Source organism: Bombina bombina, chromosome 4, assembly GCF_027579735.1.
Source record: "Bombina bombina isolate aBomBom1 chromosome 4, aBomBom1.pri, whole genome shotgun sequence".
In the NCBI taxonomy this organism is placed as follows: Eukaryota; Metazoa; Chordata; class Amphibia; order Anura; family Bombinatoridae; genus Bombina; species Bombina bombina.
Window position 1 is genome coordinate 36,370,985 of NC_069502.1, and position 24,488 is coordinate 36,395,472.

Here is a 24,488-nt window from a genome sequence, read left to right on the forward strand (position 1 = left end):
TGGAGAAAGTAATTTATCAGGTAAACATAAATTCTGTTTTTTCTTTTTTAAATGGTCTTTTTAAAAAGTTATGGTTGTCCTTTGTCTCCCAATGATTTCAAGTGGATGAGTGATCCTTTCTAAGATAAGAGCAAAATTATCTAAATCTCTCTACTCACTTTGTAGGGTTCTGGATGTAAAGGAGAGGCATATACATAACAAGATAATGCTCCAAACCCCCCCCCCCAAAGATTTTGTGTGATTTCTCTCCACACTGGGGAGTTTTTGAGCATCAGGCCCTAAGAGAAAAAGGAAGGATAAGGTGTTTAACGGAATGTAATAAACATAAAAATGGTTTTAAATATAAAATGATCTTCGGTAATTTAAAAAATATGTGGAAATATTATAGGGATAGTAACAAAATTGTCTTTTATCCTCATCCCCTTTTTTTAAAGAAGAAATGTTGGAGGATTATTAGGTCAAATGGTAGAGGCGCTCGCTTCGCATGCAAATGTTAGCCGAATTGATGTCTGCATCTTCAAACTTTTAAAATCGTAAAGAGCAAGAATGGTTTAGATAACAAAATTATTGACAGATCACACTAAAGTTCATCTGGAGTTATATTTTCTACACATAAGAAAAAGATTAGCGGAGCCAGCAGGATATACAACTAGTTTCTGTAGTGTAGTGGTTATCACGTTCGCCTAACACGCGAAAGGTCCCCGGTTCGAAACCGGGCAGAAACATCCTTTTGGACCGGTGAAAGTTCCTTCTTCCATTATGGCATAGTTTGGAAACTTCTGCATATCCTGTGTTGTTTACATCGAACCACTAGCAGCTATACCACTCGTAGTAAAAGAGTGGACGCATTTTTTCAATCAGTTTCTGTAGTGTAGTGGTTATCATGTTCGCCTCACACGTGAAAGGTCCCCGGTTCGAAACGGGCAGAAACAAAAAAAATTCTCATTTGAAATCAGAGAATGTTCTAATTTGTTCTTTAACTGTAATTCTGAAAGCTATTCATACAATGCTAACATAAATTCTTGTTATTTATGGATGCGCAGATGTAAAGCTTGTGTTAATCTCTTCTGAACATCCCACTGATGGGGCTTTTGTGTGCCTCCCAGGATGTGTTGGGATGTCGGTTCGCAACTGGGCAGAAAAAATGCTGTTTTATACTGGGAATCAAAGAAAGTGTTAATTTTGCCCTTAGCTGTAATTTTGATGGCTTTGGACGTAAAAGTGGTAAATTTTGTCTATTTATTCCTGAGCTAATTTTAGGCTTTTCTCCCCATTTAATCAGTATCTTTTTCTTTGGAAATCCGAGGTTTATCATTCTGCTGTTACTGTAATTTTGTAATGCTTAGAGGTATCTTGATAAAACTAAATGGTTTTCTAGAACAGCGTTAAGTAGTAAACAAGAGAGACATCTGAAGTCATGATTGATTTTTTTAAATGGTCTTTTTGATAAGTTATGGTTGTCCTTTGTCTCTCAATGATTTTAAGTGGATGAGTGAGCCTTTCTAAGATAAGAGCAAAATTATCTAAATCTCTCTACTCACTTTGTAGGGTTCTGGATGTAATGGAGAGGCATATACATAACAAGATAATGCTCCAAACCCCCCCCCCCCCCCAAAGATTTTGTGTGATTTCTCTCCACACTGGGGAATTTTTGAGCATCAGGCCCTAAGAGAGAAAGGAAGGATAAGGTGTTTAACGGAATGTAATAAACAAAAATGGTTTTAAATATAAAATGATCTTCGGTAATTTAAAAAATATGTGGAAATATTATAGGGATAGTAACAAAATTGTCTTTTGTCCTCATCCCCTTTTTTTAAAGAAGAAATGTTGGAGGAGTATTAGGTCAAATGGTAGAGGCGCTCGCTTCGCATGCAAATGTTAGCCGAATTGATGTCTGCATCTTCAAACTTTTAAAATCGTAAAGAGCAAGAATGGTTTAGATAACAAAATTATTGACAGATCACACTAAAGTTCATCTGGAGTTATATTTTCTACACATTAGAAAAAGATTAGCGGAGCCAGCAGGATATACAACCAGTTTCTGTAGTGTAGTGGTTATCACGTTCGCCTAACACGCGAAAGGTCCCCGGTTCGAAGTGGATGAGTGATCCTTTCTAAGATAAGAGCAAAATTATCTAAATCTCTCTACTCACTTTGTAGGGTTCTGCATGTAAAGGAGAGGCATATACATAACAAGATAATGCTCCAAACCCCCCCCCCCAAAAGATTTTGTGTGATTTCTCTCCACACTGGGGAGTTTTTGAGCATCAGGCCCTAAGAGAAAAAGGAAGGATAAGGTGTTTAACGGAATGTAATAAACATAAAAATAGTTTTAAATATAAAATGATCTTCGGTAATTTAAAAAATATGTGGAAATATTATAGGGATAGTAACAAAATTGTCTTTTATCCTCATCCCCTTTTTTTAAAGAAGAAATGTTGGAGGAGTATTAGGTCAAATGGTAGAGGCGCTCGCTTCGCATGCAAATGTTAGCCGAATTGATGTCTGCATCTTCAAACTTTTAAAATCGTAAAGAGCAAGAATGGTTTAGATAACAAAATTATTGACAGATCACACTAAAGTTCATCTGGAGTTATATTTTCTACACATAAGAAAAAGATTAGCGGAGCCAGCAGTATATAAAACCGGTTTCTGTAGTGTAGTGGTTATCACGTTCGCCTAACACGTGAAAGGTCCCCGGTTCGAAACTGGGCAGTAACATCGTTTTGGACCGGTGAAAGTTCCTTCTTTCATTACGGCATAGTTTGGAAACTTCTGCATATCCTGTGTTGTTTACATCGAACCACTAGCAGCTATACCACTCGTAGTGAAAGAGTGGACGCACTTTTTCAATCAGTTTCTGTAGTGTAGTGGTTATCACGTTCGCCTCACACGCGAAAGGTCCCGGTTCGAAACCGGGCAGAAACAAATTTTTTTCTCATTTGAAATCACAGAGTGTTCTAATTTGTTCTTTAACTGTAATTCTGATAGCTATTCATACAATGCTAACATAAATTCTTGGTATTATGGATGCGCAGATGTAAAGCTTGTGTTAATCTCTTCTGAACATCCCACTGATGGGGCTTTTGTGTGCCTCCCAGGATGTGTTGGGATGTCGGTTCGAAACTGGGCAGAAAAAATGCTGTTTTATACTGGGAATCAAAGAAAGTGTTAATTTTGCCCTTAGCTGTAATTTTGATGGCTTTGGACGTAAAAGTGGTAAATTTTGTCTATTTATTCCTGAGCTAATTTTAGGCTTTTCTCCCCATTTAATCAGTATCTTTTTCTTTGGAAATCCGAGGTTTATCATTCTGCTGTTACTGTAATTTTGTAATGCTTAGAGGTATCTTGATAAAACTAAATGGTTTTCTAGAACAGCGTTAAGTAGTAAACAAGAGAGACATCTGAAGTCATGATTGATTTTTTTAAATGGTCTTTTTGATAAGTTATGGTTGTCCTTTGTCTCTCAATGATTTTAAGTGGATGAGTGAGCCTTTCTAAGATAAGAGCAAAATTATCTAAATCTCTCTACTCACTTTGTAGGGTTCTGGATGTAATGGAGAGGCATATACATAACAAGATAATGCTCCAAACCCCCCCCCCAAAGATTTTGTGTGATTTCTCTCCACACTGGGGAATTTTTGAGCATCAGGCCCTAAGAGAGAAAGGAAGGATAAGGTGTTTAACGGAATGTAATAAACATAAAAATGGTTTTAAATATAAAATGATCTTCGGTAATTTAAAAAATATGTGGAAATATTATAGGGATAGTAACAAAATTGTCTTTTATCCTCATCCCCTTTTTTTAAAGAAGAAATGTTGGAGGAGTATTAGGTCAAATGGTAGAGGCGCTCGCTTCGCATGCAAATGTTAGCCGAATTGATGTCTGCATCTTCAAACTTTTAAAATCGTAAAGAGCAAGAATGGTTTAGATAACAAAATTATTGACAGATCACACTAAAGTTCATCTGGAGTTATATTTTCTACACATTAGAAAAAGATTAGCGGAGCCAGCAGGATATACAACCAGTTTCTGTAGTGTAGTGGTTATCACGTTCGCCTAACACGCGAAAGGTCCCCGGTTCGAAGTGGATGAGTGATCCTTTCTAAGATAAGAGCAAAATTATCTAAATCTCTCTACTCACTTTGTAGGGTTCTGGATGTAAAGGAGAGGCATATACATAACAAGATAATGCTCCAAACCACCCCCCCCCCCCCCCAAAGATTTTGTGTGATTTCTTTCCACACTGGGGAGTTTTTGAGCATCAGGCCCTAAGAGAAAAAGGAAGGATAAGGTGTTTAACGGAATGTAATAAACATAAAAATGGTTTTAAATATAAAATGATCTTCGGTAATTTAAAAAATATGTGGAAATATTATAGGGATAGTAACAAAATTGTCTTTTATCCTCATCCCCTTTTTTTAAAGAAGAAATGTTGGAGGAGTATTAGGTCAAATGGTAGAGGCGCTCGCTTCGCATGCAAATGTTAGCCGAATTGATGTCTGCATCTTCAAACTTTTAAAATCGTAAAGAGCAAGAATGGTTTAGATAACAAAATTATTGACAGATCACACTAAAGTTCATCTGGAGTTATATTTTCTACACATAAGAAAAAGATTAGCGGAGCCAGCAGTATATAAAACCAGTTTCTGTAGTGTAGTGGTTATCACGTTCGCCTAACACGCGAAAGGTCCCCGGTTCGAAACCGGGCAGAAACATCCTTTTGGACCGGTGAAAGTTCCTTCTTCCATTACGGCATAGTTTGGAAACTTCTGCATATCCTGTGTTGTTTATATCGAACCACTAGCAGCTATACCACTCGTAGTAAAAGAGTGGATGCACTTTTTCAATCAGTTTCTGTAGTGTAGTGGTTATCACGTTCGCCTCACACGCGAAAGGTCCCCGGTTCGAAACGGGCAGAAACAAAAAAAATTCTCATTTGAAATCAGAGAATGTTCTAATTTGTTCTTTAACTGTAATTCTGATAGCTATTCATACAATGCTAACATAAATTCTTGGTATTTATGGATGCGCAGATGTAAAGCTTGTGTTAATCTCTTCTGAACATCCCACTGATGGGGCTTTTGTGTGCCTCCCAGGATGTGTTGGGATGTCGGTTCGAAACTGGGCAGAAAAAATGCTGTTTTATACTGGGAATCAAAAAAAGTGTTAATTTTGCCCTTAACTGTAATTTTGATGGCTTTGGACGTAAAAGTGGTAAATTTTGTCTATTTATTTGGAAATCTGAGGTTTATCATTCTGCTTTTACTGTAATTGTGTAATACTTAGAGATATCTTGATAAAACTAAATGGCTTTCTAGAACAGGATATACAGCCAGCAGGATATACAACCAGTTTCTGTAGTGTAGTGGTTATCACGTTCGCCTAACACGCGAAAGGTCCCCGGTTCGAAACCGGGCAGAAACATCCTTTTGGACCGGTGAAAGTTCCTTCTTCCATTACGGCATAGTTTGGAAACTTCTGCATATCCTGTGTTGTTTACATCAAACCACTAGCAGCTATACCACTCGTAGTAAAAGAGTGGACGCACTTTTTCAATCAGTTTCTGTAGTGTAGTGGTTATCACGTTCGCCTCACACGCGAAAGGTCCCCTGTTCGAAACGGGCAGAAACAAAAAAAATTCTCATTTGAAATCAGAGAATGTTCTAATTTGTTCTTTAACTGTAATTCTGATAGCTATTCATACAATGCTAACATAAATTCTTGGTATTTATGGATGCGCAGATGTAAAGCTTGTGTTAATCTCTTCTGAACATCCCACTGATGGGGCTTTTGTGTGCCTCCCAGGATGTGTTGGGATGTCGGTTCAAAACTGGGCAGAAAAAATGCTGTTTTATACTGGGAATCAAAAAAAGTGTTAATTTTGCCCTTAACTGTAATTTTGATGGCTTTGGACGTAAAAGTGGTAAATTTTGTCTATTTATTCCTGAGCTAATTTTAGGCTTTTCTCCCCGTTTAATCAGTATCTTTTTCTTTGGAAATCTGAGGTTTATCATTCTGCTTTTACTGTAATTGTGTAATACTTAGAGATATCTTGATAAAACTAAATGGCTTTCTAGAACAGCGTTAAGTAGTAAACAAGAGAAACATCTGAAGTCATGATTGATCTTTTTAAATGGTCTTTTTGATAAGTTATGGTTGTCCTTTGTCTCTCGATGATTTTAGGCCCTAAGAGAGAAAGGAAGGATAAGGTGTTTAACGGAATGTAATAATCCTAAAAAACGGTTTTTAATATAAAATGATCTTCGGTAATTTAAAATATTAATCAAGAACCGTAAGTTTTATTTTGTGGAAATATTATAGGAACAGTAACAAAATTGTCGCTTTTATCCTCATCCAGAGTATCCTTATATACGTGTTAACTGCTTTATTGAAGAGTGGGTATTGATTTTTCTTTTTTAAATGGTCTTTTTAAAAAGTTATGGTTGTCCTTTGTCTCCCAATGATTTTAAGTGGATGAGTGATCCTTTCTAAGATAAGAGCAAAATTATCTAAATCTCTCTACTCACTTTGTAGGGTTCTGGATGTAAAGGAGAGGCATATACATAACAAGATAATGCTCCAAACCCCCCCCCCCCAAAGATTTTGTGTGATTTCTCTCCACACTGAGGAGTTTTTGAGCATCAGGTCCTAAGAGAAAAAGGAAGGATAAGGTGTTTAACGGAATGTAATAAACATAAAAATGGTTTTAAATATAAAATGATCTTCGGTAATTTAAAAAATATGTGGAAATATTATAGGGATAGTAACAAAATTGTCTTTTATCCTCATCCCCTTTTTTTAAAGAAGAAATGTTGGAGGAGTATTAGGTCAAATGGTAGAGGCGCTCGCTTCGCATGCAAATGTTAGCTGAATTGATTTCTGCATCTTCAAACTTTTAAAATCGTAAAGAGCAAGAATGGTTTAGATAACAAAATTATTGACAGATCACACTAAAGTTCATCTGGAGTTATATTTTCTACACATTAGAAAAAGATTAGCGGAGCCAGCAGGATATACAACCGGTTTCTGTAGTGTAGTGGTTATCACGTTCGCCTAACACGCGAAAGGTCCCCGGTTCGAAACTGGGCAGTAACATCGTTTTGGACCGGTGAAAGTTCCTTCTTCCATTACGGCATAGTTTGGAAACTTCTGCATATCCTGTGTTGTTTACATCGAACCACTAGCAGCTATACCACTCGTAGTGAAAGAGTGGACGCACTTTTTCAATCAGTTTCTGTAGTGTAGTGGTTATCACGTTCGCCTCACACGCGAAAGGTCCCCTGTTCGAAACCGGGCAGAAACAAATTTTTTTCTCATTTGAAATCACAGAGTGTTCTAATTTGTTCTTTAACTGTAATTCTGATAGCTATTCATACAATGCTAACATAAATTCTTGGTATTATGGATGCGCAGATGTAAAGCTTGTGTTAATCTCTTCTGAACATCCCACTGATGGGGCTTTTGTGTGCCTCCCAGGATGTGTTGGGATGTCGGTTCGAAACTGGGCAGAAAAAATGCTGTTTTATACTGGGAATCAAAGAAAGTGTTAATTTTGCCCTTAGCTGTAATTTTGATGGCTTTGGACGTAAAAGTGGTAAATTTTGTCTATTTATTCCTGAGCTAATTTTAGGCTTTTCTCTCCATTTAATCAGTATCTTTTTCTTTGGAAATCCGAGGTTTATCATTCTGCTGTTACTGTAATTTTGTAATGCTTAGAGGTATCTTTATAAAACTAAATGGTTTTCTAGAACAGCGTTAAGTAGTAAACAAGAGAGACATCTGAAGTCATGATTGATTTTTTTAAATGGTCTTTTTGATAAGTTATGGTTGTCCTTTGTCTCTCAATGATTTTAAGTGGATGAGTGAGCCTTTCTAAGATAAGAGCAAAATTATCTAAATCTCTCTACTCACTTTGTAGGGTTCTGGATGTAATGGAGAGGCATATACATAACAAGATAATGCTCCAAACCCCCCCCCCCAAAGATTTTGTGTGATTTCTCTCCACACTGGGGAATTTTTGAGCATCAGGCCCTAAGAGAGAAAGGAAGGATAAGGTGTTTAACGGAATGTAATAAACATAAAAATGGTTTTAAATATAAAATGATCTTCGGTAATTTAAAAAAATATGTGGAAATATTATAGGGATAGTAACAAAATTGTCTTTTATCCTCATCCCCTTTTTTTAAAGAAGAAATGTTGGAGGAGTATTAGGTCAAATGGTAGAGGCGCTCGCTTCGCATGCAAATGTTAGCCGAATTGATGTCTGCATCTTCAAACTTTTAAAATCGTAAAGAGCAAGAATGGTTTAGATAACAAAATTATTGACAGATCACACTCAAGTTCATCTGGAGTTATATTTTCTACACATTAGAAAAAGATTAGCGGAGCCAGCAGCATATACAACCAGTTTCTGTAGTGTAGTGGTTATCACGTTCGCCTAACACGCGAAAGGTCCCCGGTTCGAAGTGGATGAGTGATCCTTTCTAAGATAAGAGCAAAATTATCTAAATCTCTCTACTCACTTTGTAGGGTTCTGGATGTAAAGGAGAGGCATATACATAACAAGATAATGCTCCAACCCCCCCCCCAAAGATTTTGTGTGATTTCTCTCCACACTGGGGAGTTTTTGAGCATCAGGCCCTAAGAGAAAAAGGAAGGATAAGGTGTTTAACGGAATGTAATAAACATACAAATGGTTTTAAATATAAAATGATCTTCGGTAATTTAAAAAATATGTGGAAATATTATAGGGATAGTAACAAAATTGTCTTTTATCCTCATCCCCTTTTTTTAAAGAAGAAATGTTGGAGGAGTATTAGGTCAAATGGTAGAGGCGCTCGCTTCGCATGCAAATGTTAGCCGAATTGATGTCTGCATCTTCAAACTTTTAAAATCGTAAAGAGCAAGAATGGTTTAGATAACAAAATTATTGACAGATCACACTAAAGTTCATCTGGAGTTATATTTTCTACACATTAGAAAAAGATTAGCGGAGCCAGCAGGATATACAACCAGTTTCTGTAGTGTAGTGGTTATCACGTTCGCCTAACACGCGAAAGGTCCCCGGTTCGAAGTGGATGAGTGATCCTTTCTAAGATAAGCGCAAAATTATCTAAATCTCTCTACTCACTTTGTAGGGTTCTGGATGTAAAGGAGAGGCATATACATAACAAGATAATGCTCCAAACCCCCCCCCCCCCAAAGATTTTGTGTGATTTCTCTCCACACTGGGGAGTTTCTGAGCATCAGGCCCTAAGAGAAAAAGGAAGGATAAGGTGTTTAACGGAATGTAATAAACATAAAAATGGTTTTAAATATAAAATGATCTTCGGTAATTTAAAAAATATGTGGAAATATTATAGGGATAGTAACAAAATTGTCTTTTATCCTCATCCCCTTTTTTTAAAGAAGAAATGTTGGAGGAGTATTAGGTCAAATGGTAGAGGCGCTCGCTTCGCATGCAAATGTTAGCCGAATTGATGTCTGCATCTTCAAACTTTTAAAATCGTAAAGAGCAAGAATGGTTTAGATAACAAAATTATTGACAGATCACACTAAAGTTCATCTGGAGTTATATTTTCTACACATAAGAAAAAGATTAGCGGAGCCAGCAGTATATAAAACCAGTTCCTGTAGTGTAGTGGTTATCACGTTCGCCTAACACGCGAAAGGTCCCTGGTTCGAAACCGGGCAGAAACATCCCTTTGGACCGGTGAAAGTTCCTTCTTCCATTACTGCATAGTTTGGAAACTTCTGCATATCCTGTGTTGTTTACATCGAACCACTAGCAGCTATACCACTCGTAGTAAAAGAGTGGATGCACTTTTTCAATCAGTTTCTGTAGTGTAGTGGTTATCACGTTCGCCTCACACGCGAAAGGTCCCCTGTTCGAAACGGGCAGAAACAAAAAAAATTCTCATTTGAAATCAGAGAATGTTCTAATTTGTTCTTTAACTGTAATTCTGATAGCTATTCATACAATGCTAACATAAATTCTTGGTATTTATGGATGCGCAGATGTAAAGCTTGTGTTAATCTCTTCTGAACATCCCACTGATGGGGCTTTTGTGTGCCTCCCAGGATGTGTTGGGATGTCGGTTCAAAACTGGGCAGAAAAAATGCTGTTTTATACTGGGAATCAAAAAAAGTGTTAATTTTGCTCTTAACTGTAATTTTGATGGCTTTGGACGTAAAAGTGGTAAATTTTGTCTATTTATTCCTGAGCTAATTTTAGGCTTTTCTCCCCGTTTAATCAGTATCTTTTTCTTTGGAAATCTGAGGTTTATCATTCTGCTTTTACTGTAATTGTGTAATACTTAGAGATATCTTGATAAAACTAAATGGCTTTCTAGAACAGCGTTAAGTAGTAAACAAGAGAAACATCTGAAGTCATGATTGATCTTTTTAAATGGTCTTTTTGATAAGTTATGGTTGTCCTTTGTCTCTCGATGATTTTAGGCCCTAAGAGAGAAAGGAAGGATAAGGTGTTTAACGGAATGTAATAATCCTAAAAAACGTTTTTTAATATAAAATGATCTTCAGTAATTTAAAATATTAATCAAGAACCGTAAGTTTTATTTTGTGGAAATATTATAGGAACAGTAACAAAATTGTCGCTTTTATCCTCATCCAGAGTATCCTTATATACGTGTTAACTGCTTTATTGAAGAGTGGGTATTGATTTTTCTTTTTTAAATGGTCTTTTTAAAAAGTTATGGTTGTCCTTTGTCTCCCAATGATTTTAAGTGGATGAGTGATCCTTTCTAAAATAAGAGCAAAATTATCTAAATCTCTCTACTCACTTTGTAGGGTTCTGGATGTAAAGGAGAGGCATATACATAACAAGATAATGCTCCAAACCCCCCCCCCCCCCAAAGATTTTGTGTGATTTCTCTCCACACTGAGGAGTTTTTGAGCATCAGGTCCTAAGAGAAAAAGGAAGGATAAGGTGTTTAACGGAATGTAATAAACATAAAAATGGTTTTAAATATAAAATGATCTTCGGTAATTTAAAAAATATGTGGAAATATTATAGGGATAGTAACAAAATTGTCTTTTATCCTCATCCCCTTTTTTTAAAGAAGAAATGTTGGAGGAGTATTAGGTCAAATGGTAGAGGCGCTCGCTTCGCATGCAAATGTTAGCTGAATTGATGTCTGCATCTTCAAACTTTTAAAATCGTAAAGAGCAAGAATGGTTTAGATAACAAAATTATTGACAGATCACACTAAAGTTCATCTGGAGTTATATTTTCTACACATTAGAAAAAGATTAGCGGAGCCAGCAGGATATACAACCAGTTTCTGTAGTGTAGTGGTTATCACGTTCGCCTAACATGCGAAAGGTCCCCGGTTCGAAACTGGGCAGTAACATTGTTTTGGACCGGTGAAAGTTCCTTCTTCCATTACGGCATAGTTTGGAAACTTCTGCATATCCTGTGTTGTTTACATCGAACCACTAGCAGCTATACCACTCGTAGTGAAAGAGTGGACGCACTTTTTCAATCAGTTTCTGTAGTGTAGTGGTTATCACGTTCGCCTCACACGCGAAAGGTCCCCGGTTCGAAACCGGGCAGAAACAAATTTTTTTTCTCATTTGAAATCACAGAGTGTTCTAATTTGTTCTTTAACTGTAATTCTGATAGCTATTCATACAATGCTAACATAAATTCTTGGTATTATGGATGCGCAGATGTAAAGCTTGTGTTAATCTCTTCTGAACATCCCACTGATGGGGCTTTTGTGTGCCTCCCAGGATGTGTTGGGATGTCGGTTCGAAACTGGGCAGAAAAAATGCTGTTTTATACTGGGAATCAAAGAAAGTGTTAATTTTGCCCTTAGCTGTAATTTTGATGGCTTTGGACGTAAAAGTGGTAAATTTTGGCTATTTATTCCTGAGCTAATTTTAGGCTTTTCTCCCCATTTAATCAGTATCTTTTTCTTTGGAAATCCGAGGTTTATCATTCTGCTGTTACTGTAATTTTGTAATGCTTAGAGGTATCTTGATAAAACTAAATGGTTTTCTAGAACAGCGTTAAGTAGTAAACAAGAGAGACATCTGAAGTCATGATTGATTTTTTTAAATGGTCTTTTTGATAAGTTATGGTTGTCCTTTGTCTCTCAATGATTTTAAGTGGATGAGTGAGCCTTTCTAAGATAAGAGCAAAATTATCTAAATCTCTCTACTCACTTTGTAGGGTTCTGGATGTAATGGAGAGGCATATACATAACAAGATAATGCCCCAAACCCCCCCCCCCAAAGATTTTGTGTGATTTCTCTCCACACTGGGGAATTTTTGAGCATCAGGCCCTAAGAGAGAAAGGAAGGATAAGGTGTTTAACGGAATGTAATAAACATAAAAATGGTTTTAAATATAAAATGATCTTCGGTAATTTAAAAAATATGTGGAAATATTATAGGGATAGTAACAAAATTGTCTTTTATCCTCATCCCCTTTTTTTAAAGAAGAAATGTTGGAGGAGTATTAGGTCAAATGGTAGAGGCGCTCGCTTCGCATGCAAATGTTAGCCGAATTGATGTCTGCATCTTCAAACTTTTAAAATCGTAAAGAGCAAGAATGGTTTAGATAACAAAATTATTGACAGATCACACTAAAGTTCATCTGGAGTTATATTTTCTACACATTAGAAAAAGATTAGCGGAGCCAGCAGGATATACAACCAGTTTCTGTAGTGTAGTGGTTATCACGTTCGCCTAACACGCGAAAGGTCCCCGGTTCGAAGTGGATGAGTGATCCTTTCTAAGATAAGAGCAAAATTATCTAAATCTCTCTACTCACTTTGTAGGGTTCTGGATGTAAAGGAGAGGCATATACATAACAAGATAATGCTCCAAACCCCCCCCCCCAAAGATTTTGTGTGATTTCTCTCCACACTGGGGAGTTTTTGAGCATCAGGCCCTAAGAGAAAAAGGAAGGATAAGGTGTTTAACGGAATGTAATAAACATAAAAATGGTTTTAAATATAAAATGATCTTCGGTAATTTAAAAAATATGTGGAAATATTATAGGGATAGTAACAAAATTGTCTTTTATCCTCATCCCCTTTTTTTAAAGAAGAAATGTTGGAGGAGTATTAGGTCAAATGGTAGAGGCGCTCGCTTCGCATGCAAATGTTAGCCGAATTGATGTCTGCATCTTCAAACTTTTAAAATCGTAAAGAGCAAGAATGGTTTAGATAACAAAATTATTGACAGATCACACTAAAGTTCATCTGGAGTTATATTTTCTATACATAAGAAAAAGATTAGCGGAGCCAGCAGTATATAAAACCAGTTCCTGTAGTGTAGTGGTTATCACTTTCGCCTCACACGCGAAAGGTCCCCGGTTCGAAACGGGCAGAAACAAAAAAAATTCTCATTTGAAATCAGAGAATGTTCTAATTTGTTCTTTAACTGTAATTCTGATAGCTATTCATACAATGCTAACATAAATTCTTGGTATTTATGGATGCGCAGATGTTTATTCCTGAGCTAATTTTAGGCTTTTCTCCCCGTTTAATCAGTATCTTTTTCTTTGGAAATCCGAGGTTTATCATTCTGCTGTTACTGTAATTTTGTAATTCTTAGAGGTATCTTGATAAAACTAAATGGTCGCTTTTATCCTCATCCAGAGTATCCTTATATACATGTTAACTGCTTTATTGAAGTGTGGGTATTGATTTTTCTTTTTTAAATGGTCTTTTTGAAAAGTTATGGTTGTCCTTTGTCTCCCAATGATTTTAATTGGATGAGTGAGCCTTTCTAAGATAAGAGCAAAATTATCTAAATGTCTCTACTCACTTTTTAGGGTTCTGGATGTAAAGGAGAGGCATATACATAACAAGATAATGCTCCAAAAAAACCCCAAAGATTTTGTGTGATTTCTCTCCACACTGGGGAGTTTTTGAGCACCAGGCCCTAAGAGAGAAAGGAAGGATAAGGTGTTTAACGGAATGTAATAAACATAAAAATGGTTTTAAATATAAAATGATCTTCGGTAATTTAAAAAATATGTGGAAATAATATAAGGATAGTAACAAAATTGTCTTTTATCCTCATCCCCCTTTTTTTTAAAGATGAAATGTTGGAGGAGTATTAGGTCAAATGGTAGAGGCGCTCGCTTCGCATGGAAATGGTAGACGAATTGATTTCTGCATCTTCCAACTTTTAAAATTGTAAAGAGCAAGAATGGTTTAGATAACAAACTTATTGACAGATCACACTAAAGTTCATCTGGAGTCATATTTTCTACACATTAGAAAATGATTAGCAGAGCCAGAAAGATATACAACCATTTTCTCTAGTGTAGTGGTTATCACGTTCGCCTAACACGCGAAAGGTCCCCGGTTTGAAACCGGGCAGAAACATCCATTTTGACCAGTGAAAGTTCCTTCTTCCATTATGGCATAGTTTGGAAACTTCTGCATATCCTGTTTTGTTTACGTCGAACCACTAGCAGCTCTACCACTCGTAGTAAAAGAGTGGACGCACCTTTTCAATCAGTTTCTGTAGTGTAGTGGTTATCACGTTCGCCTCACACGCGAAAGGTCCCCAGTTCGAAACCGCGCAGAAACAAATTAATTTCTCATTTGGAATTAAAGAGTGTTCTAATTTGTTCTTTAACTGTAATTCTGATAGCTATTCATACAATGCTAACATAAATTCTTGGTATTTATAGATGCGCAGATGTAAAGCTTGTGTTAATCTCTTCTGAACATCCCACTGATGGGGCTTTTGTGTGCCTCCCAGGTTGTGTTGGGATGTCGGTTTGAAACTGGGCAGAAAAAATGCTGTTTTATACTGGGAATCCAAGAAAGTGTTAATTTTGCTCTTAGCTGTAATTTTGATGGCTTTGGAAGTAAAAGTGGTAAACTTTGTCTATTTATTCCTGAGCTAATTTTAGGCTTTTCTCCCTGTTTAATTAGTATCTTTTTCTTTGGAAATCCGAAGTTTATCATTCTGCTTTTACTGGAATTTTGTAATACTTAGAGGTATCTTGATAAAACTAAATGGCTTTCTAGAACAGCGTTAAGTAGTAAACAAGAGAAACATCTGAAGTCATGATTGATCTTTTTAAATGGTCTTTTTGATAAGTTATGGTTGTCCTTTGTCTCTCGATGATTTTAGGCCCTAACAGAGAAAGGAAGGATAAGGTGTTTAACGGAATGTAATAAACCTAAAAACGGTTTTTAATATAAAATGATCTTCGGTAATTTATAATATTAATCAAGAACTGTAAGTTTTATTTTGTGGAAATATTATAGGAACAGTAACAAAATTGTCGCTTTTATCCTCATCCAGAGTATCCTTATATACTTGTTAACTGTTTTAGCTTTACGTGTTAACCTGCTTTAGCAGAGCCTGCAGGATATACAACCAGTTTCTGTAATGTAGTGGTTATCACGTTCGCCTAACACGCGAAAGGTCCCTGTTCGAAACCGGGCAGAAACATCCTTTTGGACCGGTGAAAGTTCCTTCTTCCATTATGGCATAGTTTGGAAACTTCTGCATATCCTGTGTTGTTTACATCGAACCACTAGCAGCTATACCACTCGTAGTGAAAGAGTGGACGCACTTTTTCAATCAGTTTCTGTAGTGTAGTGGTTATCACGTTCGCCTCACACGCGAAAGGTCCCCTGTTCGAAACCGGGCAGAAACAAATTTTTTTCTCATTTGAAATCACAGAGTGTTCTAATTTGTTCTTTAACTGTAATTCTGATAGCTATTCATACAATGCTAACATAAATTCTTGGTATTATGGATGCGCAGATGTAAAGCTTGTGTTAATCTCTTCTGAACATCCCACTGATGGGGCTTTTGTGTGCCTCCCAGGATGTGTTGGGATGTCGGTTCGAAACTGGGCAGAAAAAATGCTGTTTTATACTGGGAATCAAAGAAAGTGTTAATTTTGCCCTTAGCTGTAATTTTGATGGCTTTGGACGTAAAAGTGGTAAATTTTGTCTATTTATTCCTGAGCTAATTTTAGGCTTTTCTCTCCATTTAATCAGTATCTTTTTCTTTGGAAATCCGAGGTTTATCATTCTGCTGTTACTGTAATTTTGTAATGCTTAGAGGTATCTTTATAAAACTAAATGGTTTTCTAGAACAGCGTTAAGTAGTAAACAAGAGAGACATCTGAAGTCATGATTGATTTTTTTAAATGGTCTTTTTGATAAGTTATGGTTGTCCTTTGTCTCTCAATGATTTTAAGTGGATGAGTGAGCCTTTCTAAGATAAGAGCAAAATTATCTAAATCTCTCTACTCACTTTGTAGGGTTCTGGATGTAATGGAGAGGCATATACATAACAAGATAATGCTCCAAACCACCCCCCCCAAAGATTTTGTGTGATTTCTCTCCACACTGGGGAATTTTTGAGCATCAGGCCCTAAGAGAGAAAGGAAGGATAAGGTGTTTAACGGAATGTAATAAACATAAAAATGGTTTTAAATATAAAATGATCTTCGGTAATTTAAAAAAATATGTGGAAATATTATAGGGATAGTAACAAAATTGTCTTTTATCCTCATCCCCTTTTTTTAAAGAAGAAATGTTGGAGGAGTATTAGGTCAAATGGTAGAGGCGCTCGCTTCGCATGCAAATGTTAGCCGAATTGATGTCTGCATCTTCAAACTTTTAAAATCGTAAAGAGCAAGAATGGTTTAGATAACAAAATTATTGACAGATCACACTCAAGTTCATCTGGAGTTATATTTTCTACACATTAGAAAAAGATTCGCGGAGCCAGCAGCATATACAACCAGTTTCTGTAGTGTAGTGGTTATCACGTTCGCCTAACACGCGAAAGGTCCCCGGTTCGAAGTGGATGAGTGATCCTTTCTAAGATAAGAGCAAAATTATCTAAATCTCTCTACTCACTTTGTAGGGTTCTGGATGTAAAGGAGAGGCATATACATAACAAGATAATGCTCCAACCCCCCCCAAAGATTTTGTGTGATTTCTCTCCACACTGGGGAGTTTTTGAGCATCAGGCCCTAAGAGAAAAAGGAAGGATAAGGTGTTTAACGGAATGTAATAAACATACAAATGGTTTTAAATATAAAATGATCTTCGGTAATTTAAAAAATATGTGGAAATATTATAGGGATAGTAACAAAATTGTCTTTTATCCTCATCCCCTTTTTTTAAAGAAGAAATGTTGGAGGAGTATTAGGTCAAATGGTAGAGGCGCTCGCTTCGCATGCAAATGTTAGCCGAATTGATGTCTGCATCTTCAAACTTTTAAAATCGTAAAGAGCAAGAATGGTTTAGATAACAAAATTATTGACAGATCACACTAAAGTTCATCTGGAGTTATATTTTCTACACATTAGAAAAAGATTAGCGGAGCCAGCAGGATATACAACCAGTTTCTGTAGTGTAGTGGTTATCACGTTCGCCTAACACGCGAAAGGTCCCCGGTTCGAAGTGGATGAGTGATCCTTTCTAAGATAAGCGCAAAATTATCTAAATCTCTCTACTCACTTTGTAGGGTTCTGGATGTAAAGGAGAGGCATATACATAACAAGATAATGCTCCAAACCCCCCCCCCCCCAAAGATTTTGTGTGATTTCTCTCCACACTGGGGAGTTTTTGAGCATCAGGCCCTAAGAGAAAAAGGAAGGATAAGGTGTTTAACGGAATGTAATAAACATAAAAATGGTTTTAAATATAAAATGATCTTCGGTAATTTAAAAAATATGTGGAAATATTATAGGGATAGTAACAAAATTGTCTTTTATCCTCATCCCCTTTTTTTAAAGAAGAAATGTTGGAGGAGTATTAGGTCAAATGGTAGAGGCGCTCGCTTCGCATGCAAATGTTAGCCGAATTGATGTCTGCATCTTCAAACTTTTAAAATCGTAAAGAGCAAGAATGGTTTAGATAACAAAATTATTGACAGATCACACTAAAGTTCATCTGGAGTTATATTTTCTACACATAAGAAAAAGATTAGCGGAGCCAGCAGTATATAAAACCAGTTCCTGTAGTGTAGTGGTTATCACGTTCGCCTAACACGCGAAAGGTCCCTGGTTCGAAACCGGGCAGAAACATCCCTTTGGACCGGTGAAAGTTCCTTCTTCCATTACTGCATAGTTTGGAAACTTCTGCATATCCTGTGTTGTTTACATCGAACCACTAGCAGCTATACCACTCGTAGTAAAAGAGTGGATGCACTTTTTCAATCAGTTTCTGTAGTGTAGTGGTTATCACGTTCGCCTCACACGCGAAAGGTCCCCTGTTCGAAACGGGCAGAAACAAAAAAAATTCTCATTTGAAATCAGAGAATGTTCTAATTTGTTCTTTAACTGTAATTCTGATAGCTATTCATACAATGCTAACATAAATTCTTGGTATTTATGGATGCGCAGATGTAAAGCTTGTGTTAATCTCTTCTGAACATCCCACTGATGGGGCTTTTGTGTGCCTCCCAGGATGTGTTGGGATGTCGGTTCAAAACTGGGCAGAAAAAATGCTGTTTTATACTGGGAATCAAAAAAAGTGTTAATTTTGCTCTTAACTGTAATTTTGATGGCTTTGGACGTAAAAGTGGTAAATTTTGTCTATTTATTCCTGAGCTAATTTTAGGCTTTTCTCCCCGTTTAATCAGTATCTTTTTCTTTGGAAATCTGAGGTTTATCATTCTGCTTTTACTGTAATTGTGTAATACTTAGAGATATCTTGATAAAACTAAATGGCTTTCTAGAACAGCGTTAAGTAGTAAACAAGAGAAACATCTGAAGTCATGATTGATCTTTTTAAATGGTCTTTTTGATAAGTTATGGTTGTCCTTTGTCTCTCGATGATTTTAGGCCCTAAGAGAGAAAGGAAGGATAAGGTGTTTAACGGAATGTAATAATCCTAAAAAACGTTTTTTAATATAAAATGATCTTCAGTAATTTAAAATATTAATCAAGAACCGTAAGTTTTATTTTGTGGAAATATTATAGGAACAGTAACAAAATTGTCGCTTTTATCCTCATCCAGAGTATCCTTATATACGTGTTAACTGCTTTATTGAAGAGTGGGTATTGATTTTTCTTTTTTAAATGGTCTTTTTAAAAAGTTATGGTTGTCCTTTGTCTCCCAATGATTTTAAGTGGATGAGTGATCCTTTCTAAAATAAGAGCAAAATTATCTAAATCTCTCTACTCACTTTGTAGGGTTCTGGATGTAAAGGAGAGGCATATACATAACAAGATAATGCTCCAAACCCCCCCCCCCCCCAAAGATTTTGTGTGATTTCTCTCCACACTGAGGAGTTTTTGAGCATCAGGTCCTAAGAGAAAAAGGAAGGATAAGGTGTTTAACGGAATGTAATAAACATAAAAATGGTTTTAAATATAAAATGATCTTCGGTAATTTAAAAAATATGTGGAAATATTATAGGGATAGTAACAAAATTGTCTTTTATCCTCATCCCCTTTTTTTAAAGAAGAAATGTTGGAGGAGTATTAGGTCAAATGGTAGAGGCGCTCGCTTCGCATGCAAATGTTAGCTGAATTGATGTCTGCATCTTCAAACTTTTAAAATCGTAAAGAGCAAGAATGGTTTAGATAACAAAATTATTGACAGATCACACTAAAGTTCATCTGGAGTTATATTTTCTACACATTAGAAAAAGATTAGCGGAGCCAGCAGGATATACAACCAGTTTCTGTAGTGTAGTGGTTATCATGTTCGCCTAACATGCGAAAGGTCCCCGGTTCGAAACTGGGCAGTAACATTGTTTTGGACCGGTGAAAGTTCCTTCTTCCATTACGGCATAGTTTGGAAACTTCTGCATATCCTGTGTTGTTTACATCGAACCACTAGCAGCTATACCACTCGTAGTGAAAGAGTGGACGCACTTTTTCAATCAGTTTCTGTAGTGTAGTGGTTATCACGTTCGCCTCACACGCGAAAGGTCCCCGGTTCGAAACCGGGCAGAAACAAATTTTTTTTCTCATTTGAAATCACAGAGTGTTCTAATTTGTTCTTTAACTGTAATTCTGATAGCTATTCATACAATGCTAACATAAATTCTTGGTATTATGGATGCGCAGATGTAAAGCTTGTGTTAATCTCTTCTGAACATCCCACTGATGGGGCTTTTGTGTGCCTCCCAGGATGTGTTGGGATGTCGGTTCGAAACTGGGCAGAAAAAATGCTGTTTTATACTGGGAATCAAAGAAAGTGTTAATTTTGCCCTTAGCTGTAATTTTGATGGCTTTGGACGTAAAAGTGGTAAATTTTGGCTATTTATTCCTGAGCTAATTTTAGGCTTTTCTCCCCATTTAATCAGTATCTTTTTCTTTGGAAATCCGAGGTTTATCATTCTGCTGTTACTGTAATTTTGTAATGCTTAGAGGTATCTTGATAAAACTAAATGGTTTTCTAGAACAGCGTTAAGTAGTAAACAAGAGAGACATCTGAAGTCATGATTGATTTTTTTAAATGGTCTTTTTGATAAGTTATGGTTGTCCTTTGTCTCTCAATGATTTTAAGTGGATGAGTGAGCCTTTCTAAGATAAGAGCAAAATTATCTAAATCTCTCTACTCACTTTGTAGGGTTCTGGATGTAATGGAGAGGCATATACATAACAAGATAATGCCCCAAACCCCCCCCCCAAAGATTTTGTGTGATTTCTCTCCACACTGGGGAATTTTTGAGCATCAGGCCCTAAGAGAGAAAGGAAGGATAAGGTGTTTAACGGAATGTAATAAACATAAAAATGGTTTTAAATATAAAATGATCTTCGGTAATTTAAAAAATATGTGGAAATATTATAGGGATAGTAACAAAATTGTCTTTTATCCTCATCCCCTTTTTTTAAAGAAGAAATGTTGGAGGAGTATTAGGTCAAATGGTAGAGGCGCTCGCTTCGCATGCAAATGTTAGCCGAATTGATGTCTGCATCTTCAAACTTTTAAAATCGTAAAGAGCAAGAATGGTTTAGATAACAAAATTATTGACAGATCACACTAAAGTTCATCTGGAGTTATATTTTCTACACATTAGAAAAAGATTAGCGGAGCCAGCAGGATATACAACCAGTTTCTGTAGTGTAGTGGTTATCACGTTCGCCTAACACACGAAAGGTCCCCGGTTCGAAGTGGATGAGTGATCCTTTCTAAGATAAGAGCAAAATTATCTGAATCTCTCTACTCACTTTGTAGGGTTCTGGATGTAAAGGAGAGGCATATACATAACAAGATAATGCTCCAAACCCCCCCCCCCCAAAGATTTTGTGTGATTTCTCTCCACACTGGGGAGTTTTTGAGCATCAGGCCCTAAGAGAAAAAGGAAGGATAAGGTGTTTAACGGAATGTAATAAACATAAAAATGGTTTTAAATATAAAATGATCTTCGGTAATTTAAAAAATATGTGGAAATATTATAGGGATAGTAACAAAATTGTCTTTTATCCTCATCCCCTTTTTTTAAAGAAGAAATGTTGGAGGAGTATTAGGTCAAATGGTAGAGGCGCTCGCTTCGCATGCAAATGTTAGCCGAATTGATGTCTGCATCTTCAAACTTTTAAAATCGTAAAGAGCAAGAATGGTTTAGATAACAAAATTATTGACAGATCACACTAAAGTTCATCTGGAGTTATATTTTCTATACATAAGAAAAAGATTAGCGGAGCCAGCAGTATATAAAACCAGTTCCTGTAGTGTAGTGGTTATCACTTTCGCCTCACACGCGAAAGGTCCCCGGTTCGAAACGGGCAGAAACAAAAAAAATTCTCATTTGAAATCAGAGAATGTTCTAATTTGTTCTTTAACTGTAATTCTGATAGCTATTCATACAATGCTAACATAAATTCTTGGTATTTATGGATGCGCAGATGTTTATTCCTGAGCTAATTTTAGGCTTTTCTCCCCGTTTAATCAGTATCTTTTTCTTTGGAAATCCGAGGTTTATCATTCTGCTGTTACTGTAATTTTGTAATGCTTAGAGGTATCTTGATAAAACTAAATGGTCGCTTTTATCCTCATCCAGAGTATCCTTATATACATGTTAACTGCTTTATTGAAGTGTGGGTATTGATTTTTCTTTTTTAAATGGTCTTTTTGAAAAGTTATGGTTGTCCTTTGTCTCCCAATGATTTTAATTGGATGAGTGAGCCTTTCTAAGATAAGAGCAAAATTATCTAAATCTCTCTACTCACTTTTTAGGGTTCTGGATGTAAAGGAGAGGCATATACATAACAAGATAATGCTCCAAAAAAACCCCAAAGATTTTGTGTGATTTCTCTCCACACTGGGGAGTTTTTGAGCACCAGGCCCTAAGAGAGAAAGGAAGGATAAGGTGTTTAACGGAATGTAATAAACATAAAAATGGTTTTAAATATAAAATGATCTTCGGTAATTTAAAAAATATGTGGAAATAATATAAGGATAGTAACAAAATTGTCTTTTATCCTCATCCCCCTTTTTTTTAAAGATGAAATGTTGGAGGAGTATTAGGTCAAATGGTAGAGGCGCTCGCTTCGCATGGAAATGGTAGACGAATTGATTTCTGCATCTTCCAACTTTTAAAATTGTAAAGAGCAAGAATGGTTTAGATAACAAACTTATTGACAGATCACACTAAAGTTCATCTGGAGTCATATTTTCTACACATTAGAAAATGATTAGCAGAGCCAGAAAGATATACAACCATTTTCTCTAGTGTAGTGGTTATCACGTTCGCCTAACACGCGAAAGGTCCCCGGTTTGAAACCGGGCAGAAACATCCATTTTGACCAGTGAAAGTTCCTTCTTCCATTATGGCATAGTTTGGAAACTTCTGCATATCCTGTTTTGTTTACATCGAACCACTAGCAGCTCTACCACTCGTAGTAAAAGAGTGGACGCACCTTTTCAATCAGTTTCTGTAGTGTAGTGGTTATCACGTTCGCCTCACACGCGAAAGGTCCCCAGTTCGAAACCGCGCAGAAACAAATTAATTTCTCATTTGGAATTAAAGAGTGTTCTAATTTGTTCTTTAACTGTAATTCTGATAGCTATTCATACAATGCTAACATAAATTCTTGGTATTTATAGATGCGCAGATGTAAAGCTTGTGTTAATCTCTTCTGAACATCCCACTGATGGGGCTTTTGTGTGCCTCCCAGGTTGTGTTGGGATGTCGGTTTGAAACTGGGCAGAAAAAATGCTGTTTTATACTGGGAATCCAAGAAAGTGTTAATTTTGCTCTTAGCTGTAATTTTGATGGCTTTGGAAGTAAAAGTGGTAAACTTTGTCTATTTATTCCTGAGCTAATTTTAGGCTTTTCTCCCTGTTTAATTAGTATCTTTTTCTTTGGAAATCCGAAGTTTATCATTCTGCTTTTACTGGAATTTTGTAATACTTAGAGGTATCTTGATAAAACTAAATGGCTTTCTAGAACAGCGTTAAGTAGTAAACAAGAGAAACATCTGAAGTCATGATTGATCTTTTTAAATGGTCTTTTTGATAAGTTATGGTTGTCCTTTGTCTCTCGATGATTTTAGGCCCTAACAGAGAAAGGAAGGATAAGGTGTTTAACGGAATGTAATAAACCTAAAAACGGTTTTTAATATAAAATGATCTTCGGTAATTTATAATATTAATCAAGAACTGTAAGTTTTATTTTGTGGAAATATTATAGGAACAGTAACAAAATTGTCGCTTTTATCCTCATCCAGAGTATCCTTATATACTTGTTAACTGTTTTAGCTTTACGTGTTAACCTGCTTTAGCAGAGCCTGCAGGATATACAACCAGTTTCTGTAATGTAGTGGTTATCACGTTCGCCTAACACGCGAAAGGTCCCTGTTCGAAACCGGGCAGAAACATCCTTTTGGACCGGTGAAAGTTCCTTCTTCCATTATGGCATAGTTTGGAAACTTCTGCATATCCTGTGTTGTTTACATCGAACCACTAGCAGCTATACCAATCGTAGTAAAAGAGTGGACGCACCTTTTCAATCAGTTTCTGTAGTGTAGTGGTTATCATGTTCGCCTCACACGCGAAAGGTCCCCGGTTCGAAACCGGGCAGAAACAAAAAAAATTCTCATTTGAAATCAGAGAGTGTTCTAATTGGTTCTTTAACTGTAATTCTGATAGCTATTCATACAATGCTAACATAAATTCTTGGTATTTATGGATGCGCAGATGTAAAGCTTGTGTTAATCTCTTCTGAACATCCCACTGATGGGGCTTTTGTGTGCCTCCCAGGATGTGTTGGGATGTCGGTTCGAAACTGGGCAGAAAAAATGCTGTTTTATACTGGGAATCCAAGAAAGTCTTAATTTTGCTCTTAGCTGTAATTTTGATGGCTTTGGAAGTAAAAGTGGTAAATTTTGTCTATTTATTCCTGAGCTAATTTTAGGCTTTTCTCCCCGTTTAATTAGTATCTTTTTCTTTGGAAATCCGAGGTTTATCATTCTGCTTTTACTGCAATTTTGTAATACTTAGAGGTATCTTGATAAAACTAAATGGCTTTCTAGAACAGCGTTAAGTAGTAAACAAGAGAA

At 36.4% G+C, this 24,488-nt stretch overlaps 26 non-coding genes across 26 annotated transcripts; all 26 read left to right on the top strand.

The window, feature by feature from the left end:
- The first annotated feature begins 652 nt into the window (after positions 1-652).
- TRNAV-AAC (transfer RNA valine (anticodon AAC)) lies at positions 653-725 on the top strand. Its single transcript has one exon. It is a non-coding gene; the product is annotated as a tRNA-Val (tRNA).
- Positions 726-860: 135 nt separating this feature from the next.
- Positions 861-932, top strand: TRNAV-CAC (transfer RNA valine (anticodon CAC)). Its single transcript has one exon. It is a non-coding gene; the product is annotated as a tRNA-Val (tRNA).
- Positions 933-2,648: 1,716 nt separating this feature from the next.
- Positions 2,649-2,721, top strand: TRNAV-AAC (transfer RNA valine (anticodon AAC)). Its single transcript has one exon. It is a non-coding gene; the product is annotated as a tRNA-Val (tRNA).
- Positions 2,722-2,856: 135 nt separating this feature from the next.
- TRNAV-CAC (transfer RNA valine (anticodon CAC)) lies at positions 2,857-2,928 on the top strand. Its single transcript has one exon. It is a non-coding gene; the product is annotated as a tRNA-Val (tRNA).
- Positions 2,929-4,646: 1,718 nt separating this feature from the next.
- Positions 4,647-4,719, top strand: TRNAV-AAC (transfer RNA valine (anticodon AAC)). The gene has a single exon. It is a non-coding gene; the product is annotated as a tRNA-Val (tRNA).
- A 135-nt stretch (positions 4,720-4,854) lies between these two features.
- TRNAV-CAC (transfer RNA valine (anticodon CAC)) lies at positions 4,855-4,926 on the top strand. The gene has a single exon. It is a non-coding gene; the product is annotated as a tRNA-Val (tRNA).
- Positions 4,927-5,355: 429 nt separating this feature from the next.
- On the top strand, positions 5,356-5,428 carry TRNAV-AAC (transfer RNA valine (anticodon AAC)). The gene has a single exon. It is a non-coding gene; the product is annotated as a tRNA-Val (tRNA).
- A 135-nt stretch (positions 5,429-5,563) lies between these two features.
- TRNAV-CAC (transfer RNA valine (anticodon CAC)) lies at positions 5,564-5,635 on the top strand. Its single transcript has one exon. It is a non-coding gene; the product is annotated as a tRNA-Val (tRNA).
- A 1,391-nt stretch (positions 5,636-7,026) lies between these two features.
- Positions 7,027-7,099, top strand: TRNAV-AAC (transfer RNA valine (anticodon AAC)). The gene has a single exon. It is a non-coding gene; the product is annotated as a tRNA-Val (tRNA).
- Positions 7,100-7,234: 135 nt separating this feature from the next.
- TRNAV-CAC (transfer RNA valine (anticodon CAC)) lies at positions 7,235-7,307 on the top strand. Its single transcript has one exon. It is a non-coding gene; the product is annotated as a tRNA-Val (tRNA).
- A 2,323-nt stretch (positions 7,308-9,630) lies between these two features.
- On the top strand, positions 9,631-9,703 carry TRNAV-AAC (transfer RNA valine (anticodon AAC)). The gene has a single exon. It is a non-coding gene; the product is annotated as a tRNA-Val (tRNA).
- Positions 9,704-9,838: 135 nt separating this feature from the next.
- On the top strand, positions 9,839-9,910 carry TRNAV-CAC (transfer RNA valine (anticodon CAC)). The gene has a single exon. It is a non-coding gene; the product is annotated as a tRNA-Val (tRNA).
- Positions 9,911-11,303: 1,393 nt separating this feature from the next.
- Positions 11,304-11,376, top strand: TRNAV-AAC (transfer RNA valine (anticodon AAC)). The gene has a single exon. It is a non-coding gene; the product is annotated as a tRNA-Val (tRNA).
- Positions 11,377-11,511: 135 nt separating this feature from the next.
- Positions 11,512-11,584, top strand: TRNAV-CAC (transfer RNA valine (anticodon CAC)). Its single transcript has one exon. It is a non-coding gene; the product is annotated as a tRNA-Val (tRNA).
- Positions 11,585-13,297: 1,713 nt separating this feature from the next.
- TRNAV-CAC (transfer RNA valine (anticodon CAC)) lies at positions 13,298-13,369 on the top strand. The gene has a single exon. It is a non-coding gene; the product is annotated as a tRNA-Val (tRNA).
- Positions 13,370-14,505: 1,136 nt separating this feature from the next.
- On the top strand, positions 14,506-14,578 carry TRNAV-CAC (transfer RNA valine (anticodon CAC)). The gene has a single exon. It is a non-coding gene; the product is annotated as a tRNA-Val (tRNA).
- Positions 14,579-15,382: 804 nt separating this feature from the next.
- Positions 15,383-15,454, top strand: TRNAV-AAC (transfer RNA valine (anticodon AAC)). The gene has a single exon. It is a non-coding gene; the product is annotated as a tRNA-Val (tRNA).
- A 135-nt stretch (positions 15,455-15,589) lies between these two features.
- On the top strand, positions 15,590-15,662 carry TRNAV-CAC (transfer RNA valine (anticodon CAC)). The gene has a single exon. It is a non-coding gene; the product is annotated as a tRNA-Val (tRNA).
- A 2,321-nt stretch (positions 15,663-17,983) lies between these two features.
- Positions 17,984-18,056, top strand: TRNAV-AAC (transfer RNA valine (anticodon AAC)). The gene has a single exon. It is a non-coding gene; the product is annotated as a tRNA-Val (tRNA).
- A 135-nt stretch (positions 18,057-18,191) lies between these two features.
- Positions 18,192-18,263, top strand: TRNAV-CAC (transfer RNA valine (anticodon CAC)). The gene has a single exon. It is a non-coding gene; the product is annotated as a tRNA-Val (tRNA).
- A 1,393-nt stretch (positions 18,264-19,656) lies between these two features.
- On the top strand, positions 19,657-19,729 carry TRNAV-AAC (transfer RNA valine (anticodon AAC)). The gene has a single exon. It is a non-coding gene; the product is annotated as a tRNA-Val (tRNA).
- Positions 19,730-19,864: 135 nt separating this feature from the next.
- TRNAV-CAC (transfer RNA valine (anticodon CAC)) lies at positions 19,865-19,937 on the top strand. Its single transcript has one exon. It is a non-coding gene; the product is annotated as a tRNA-Val (tRNA).
- Positions 19,938-21,650: 1,713 nt separating this feature from the next.
- On the top strand, positions 21,651-21,722 carry TRNAV-CAC (transfer RNA valine (anticodon CAC)). Its single transcript has one exon. It is a non-coding gene; the product is annotated as a tRNA-Val (tRNA).
- A 1,136-nt stretch (positions 21,723-22,858) lies between these two features.
- On the top strand, positions 22,859-22,931 carry TRNAV-CAC (transfer RNA valine (anticodon CAC)). The gene has a single exon. It is a non-coding gene; the product is annotated as a tRNA-Val (tRNA).
- An 804-nt stretch (positions 22,932-23,735) lies between these two features.
- On the top strand, positions 23,736-23,807 carry TRNAV-AAC (transfer RNA valine (anticodon AAC)). Its single transcript has one exon. It is a non-coding gene; the product is annotated as a tRNA-Val (tRNA).
- A 135-nt stretch (positions 23,808-23,942) lies between these two features.
- TRNAV-CAC (transfer RNA valine (anticodon CAC)) lies at positions 23,943-24,015 on the top strand. Its single transcript has one exon. It is a non-coding gene; the product is annotated as a tRNA-Val (tRNA).
- The last annotated feature ends 473 nt before the right edge of the window (positions 24,016-24,488 follow it).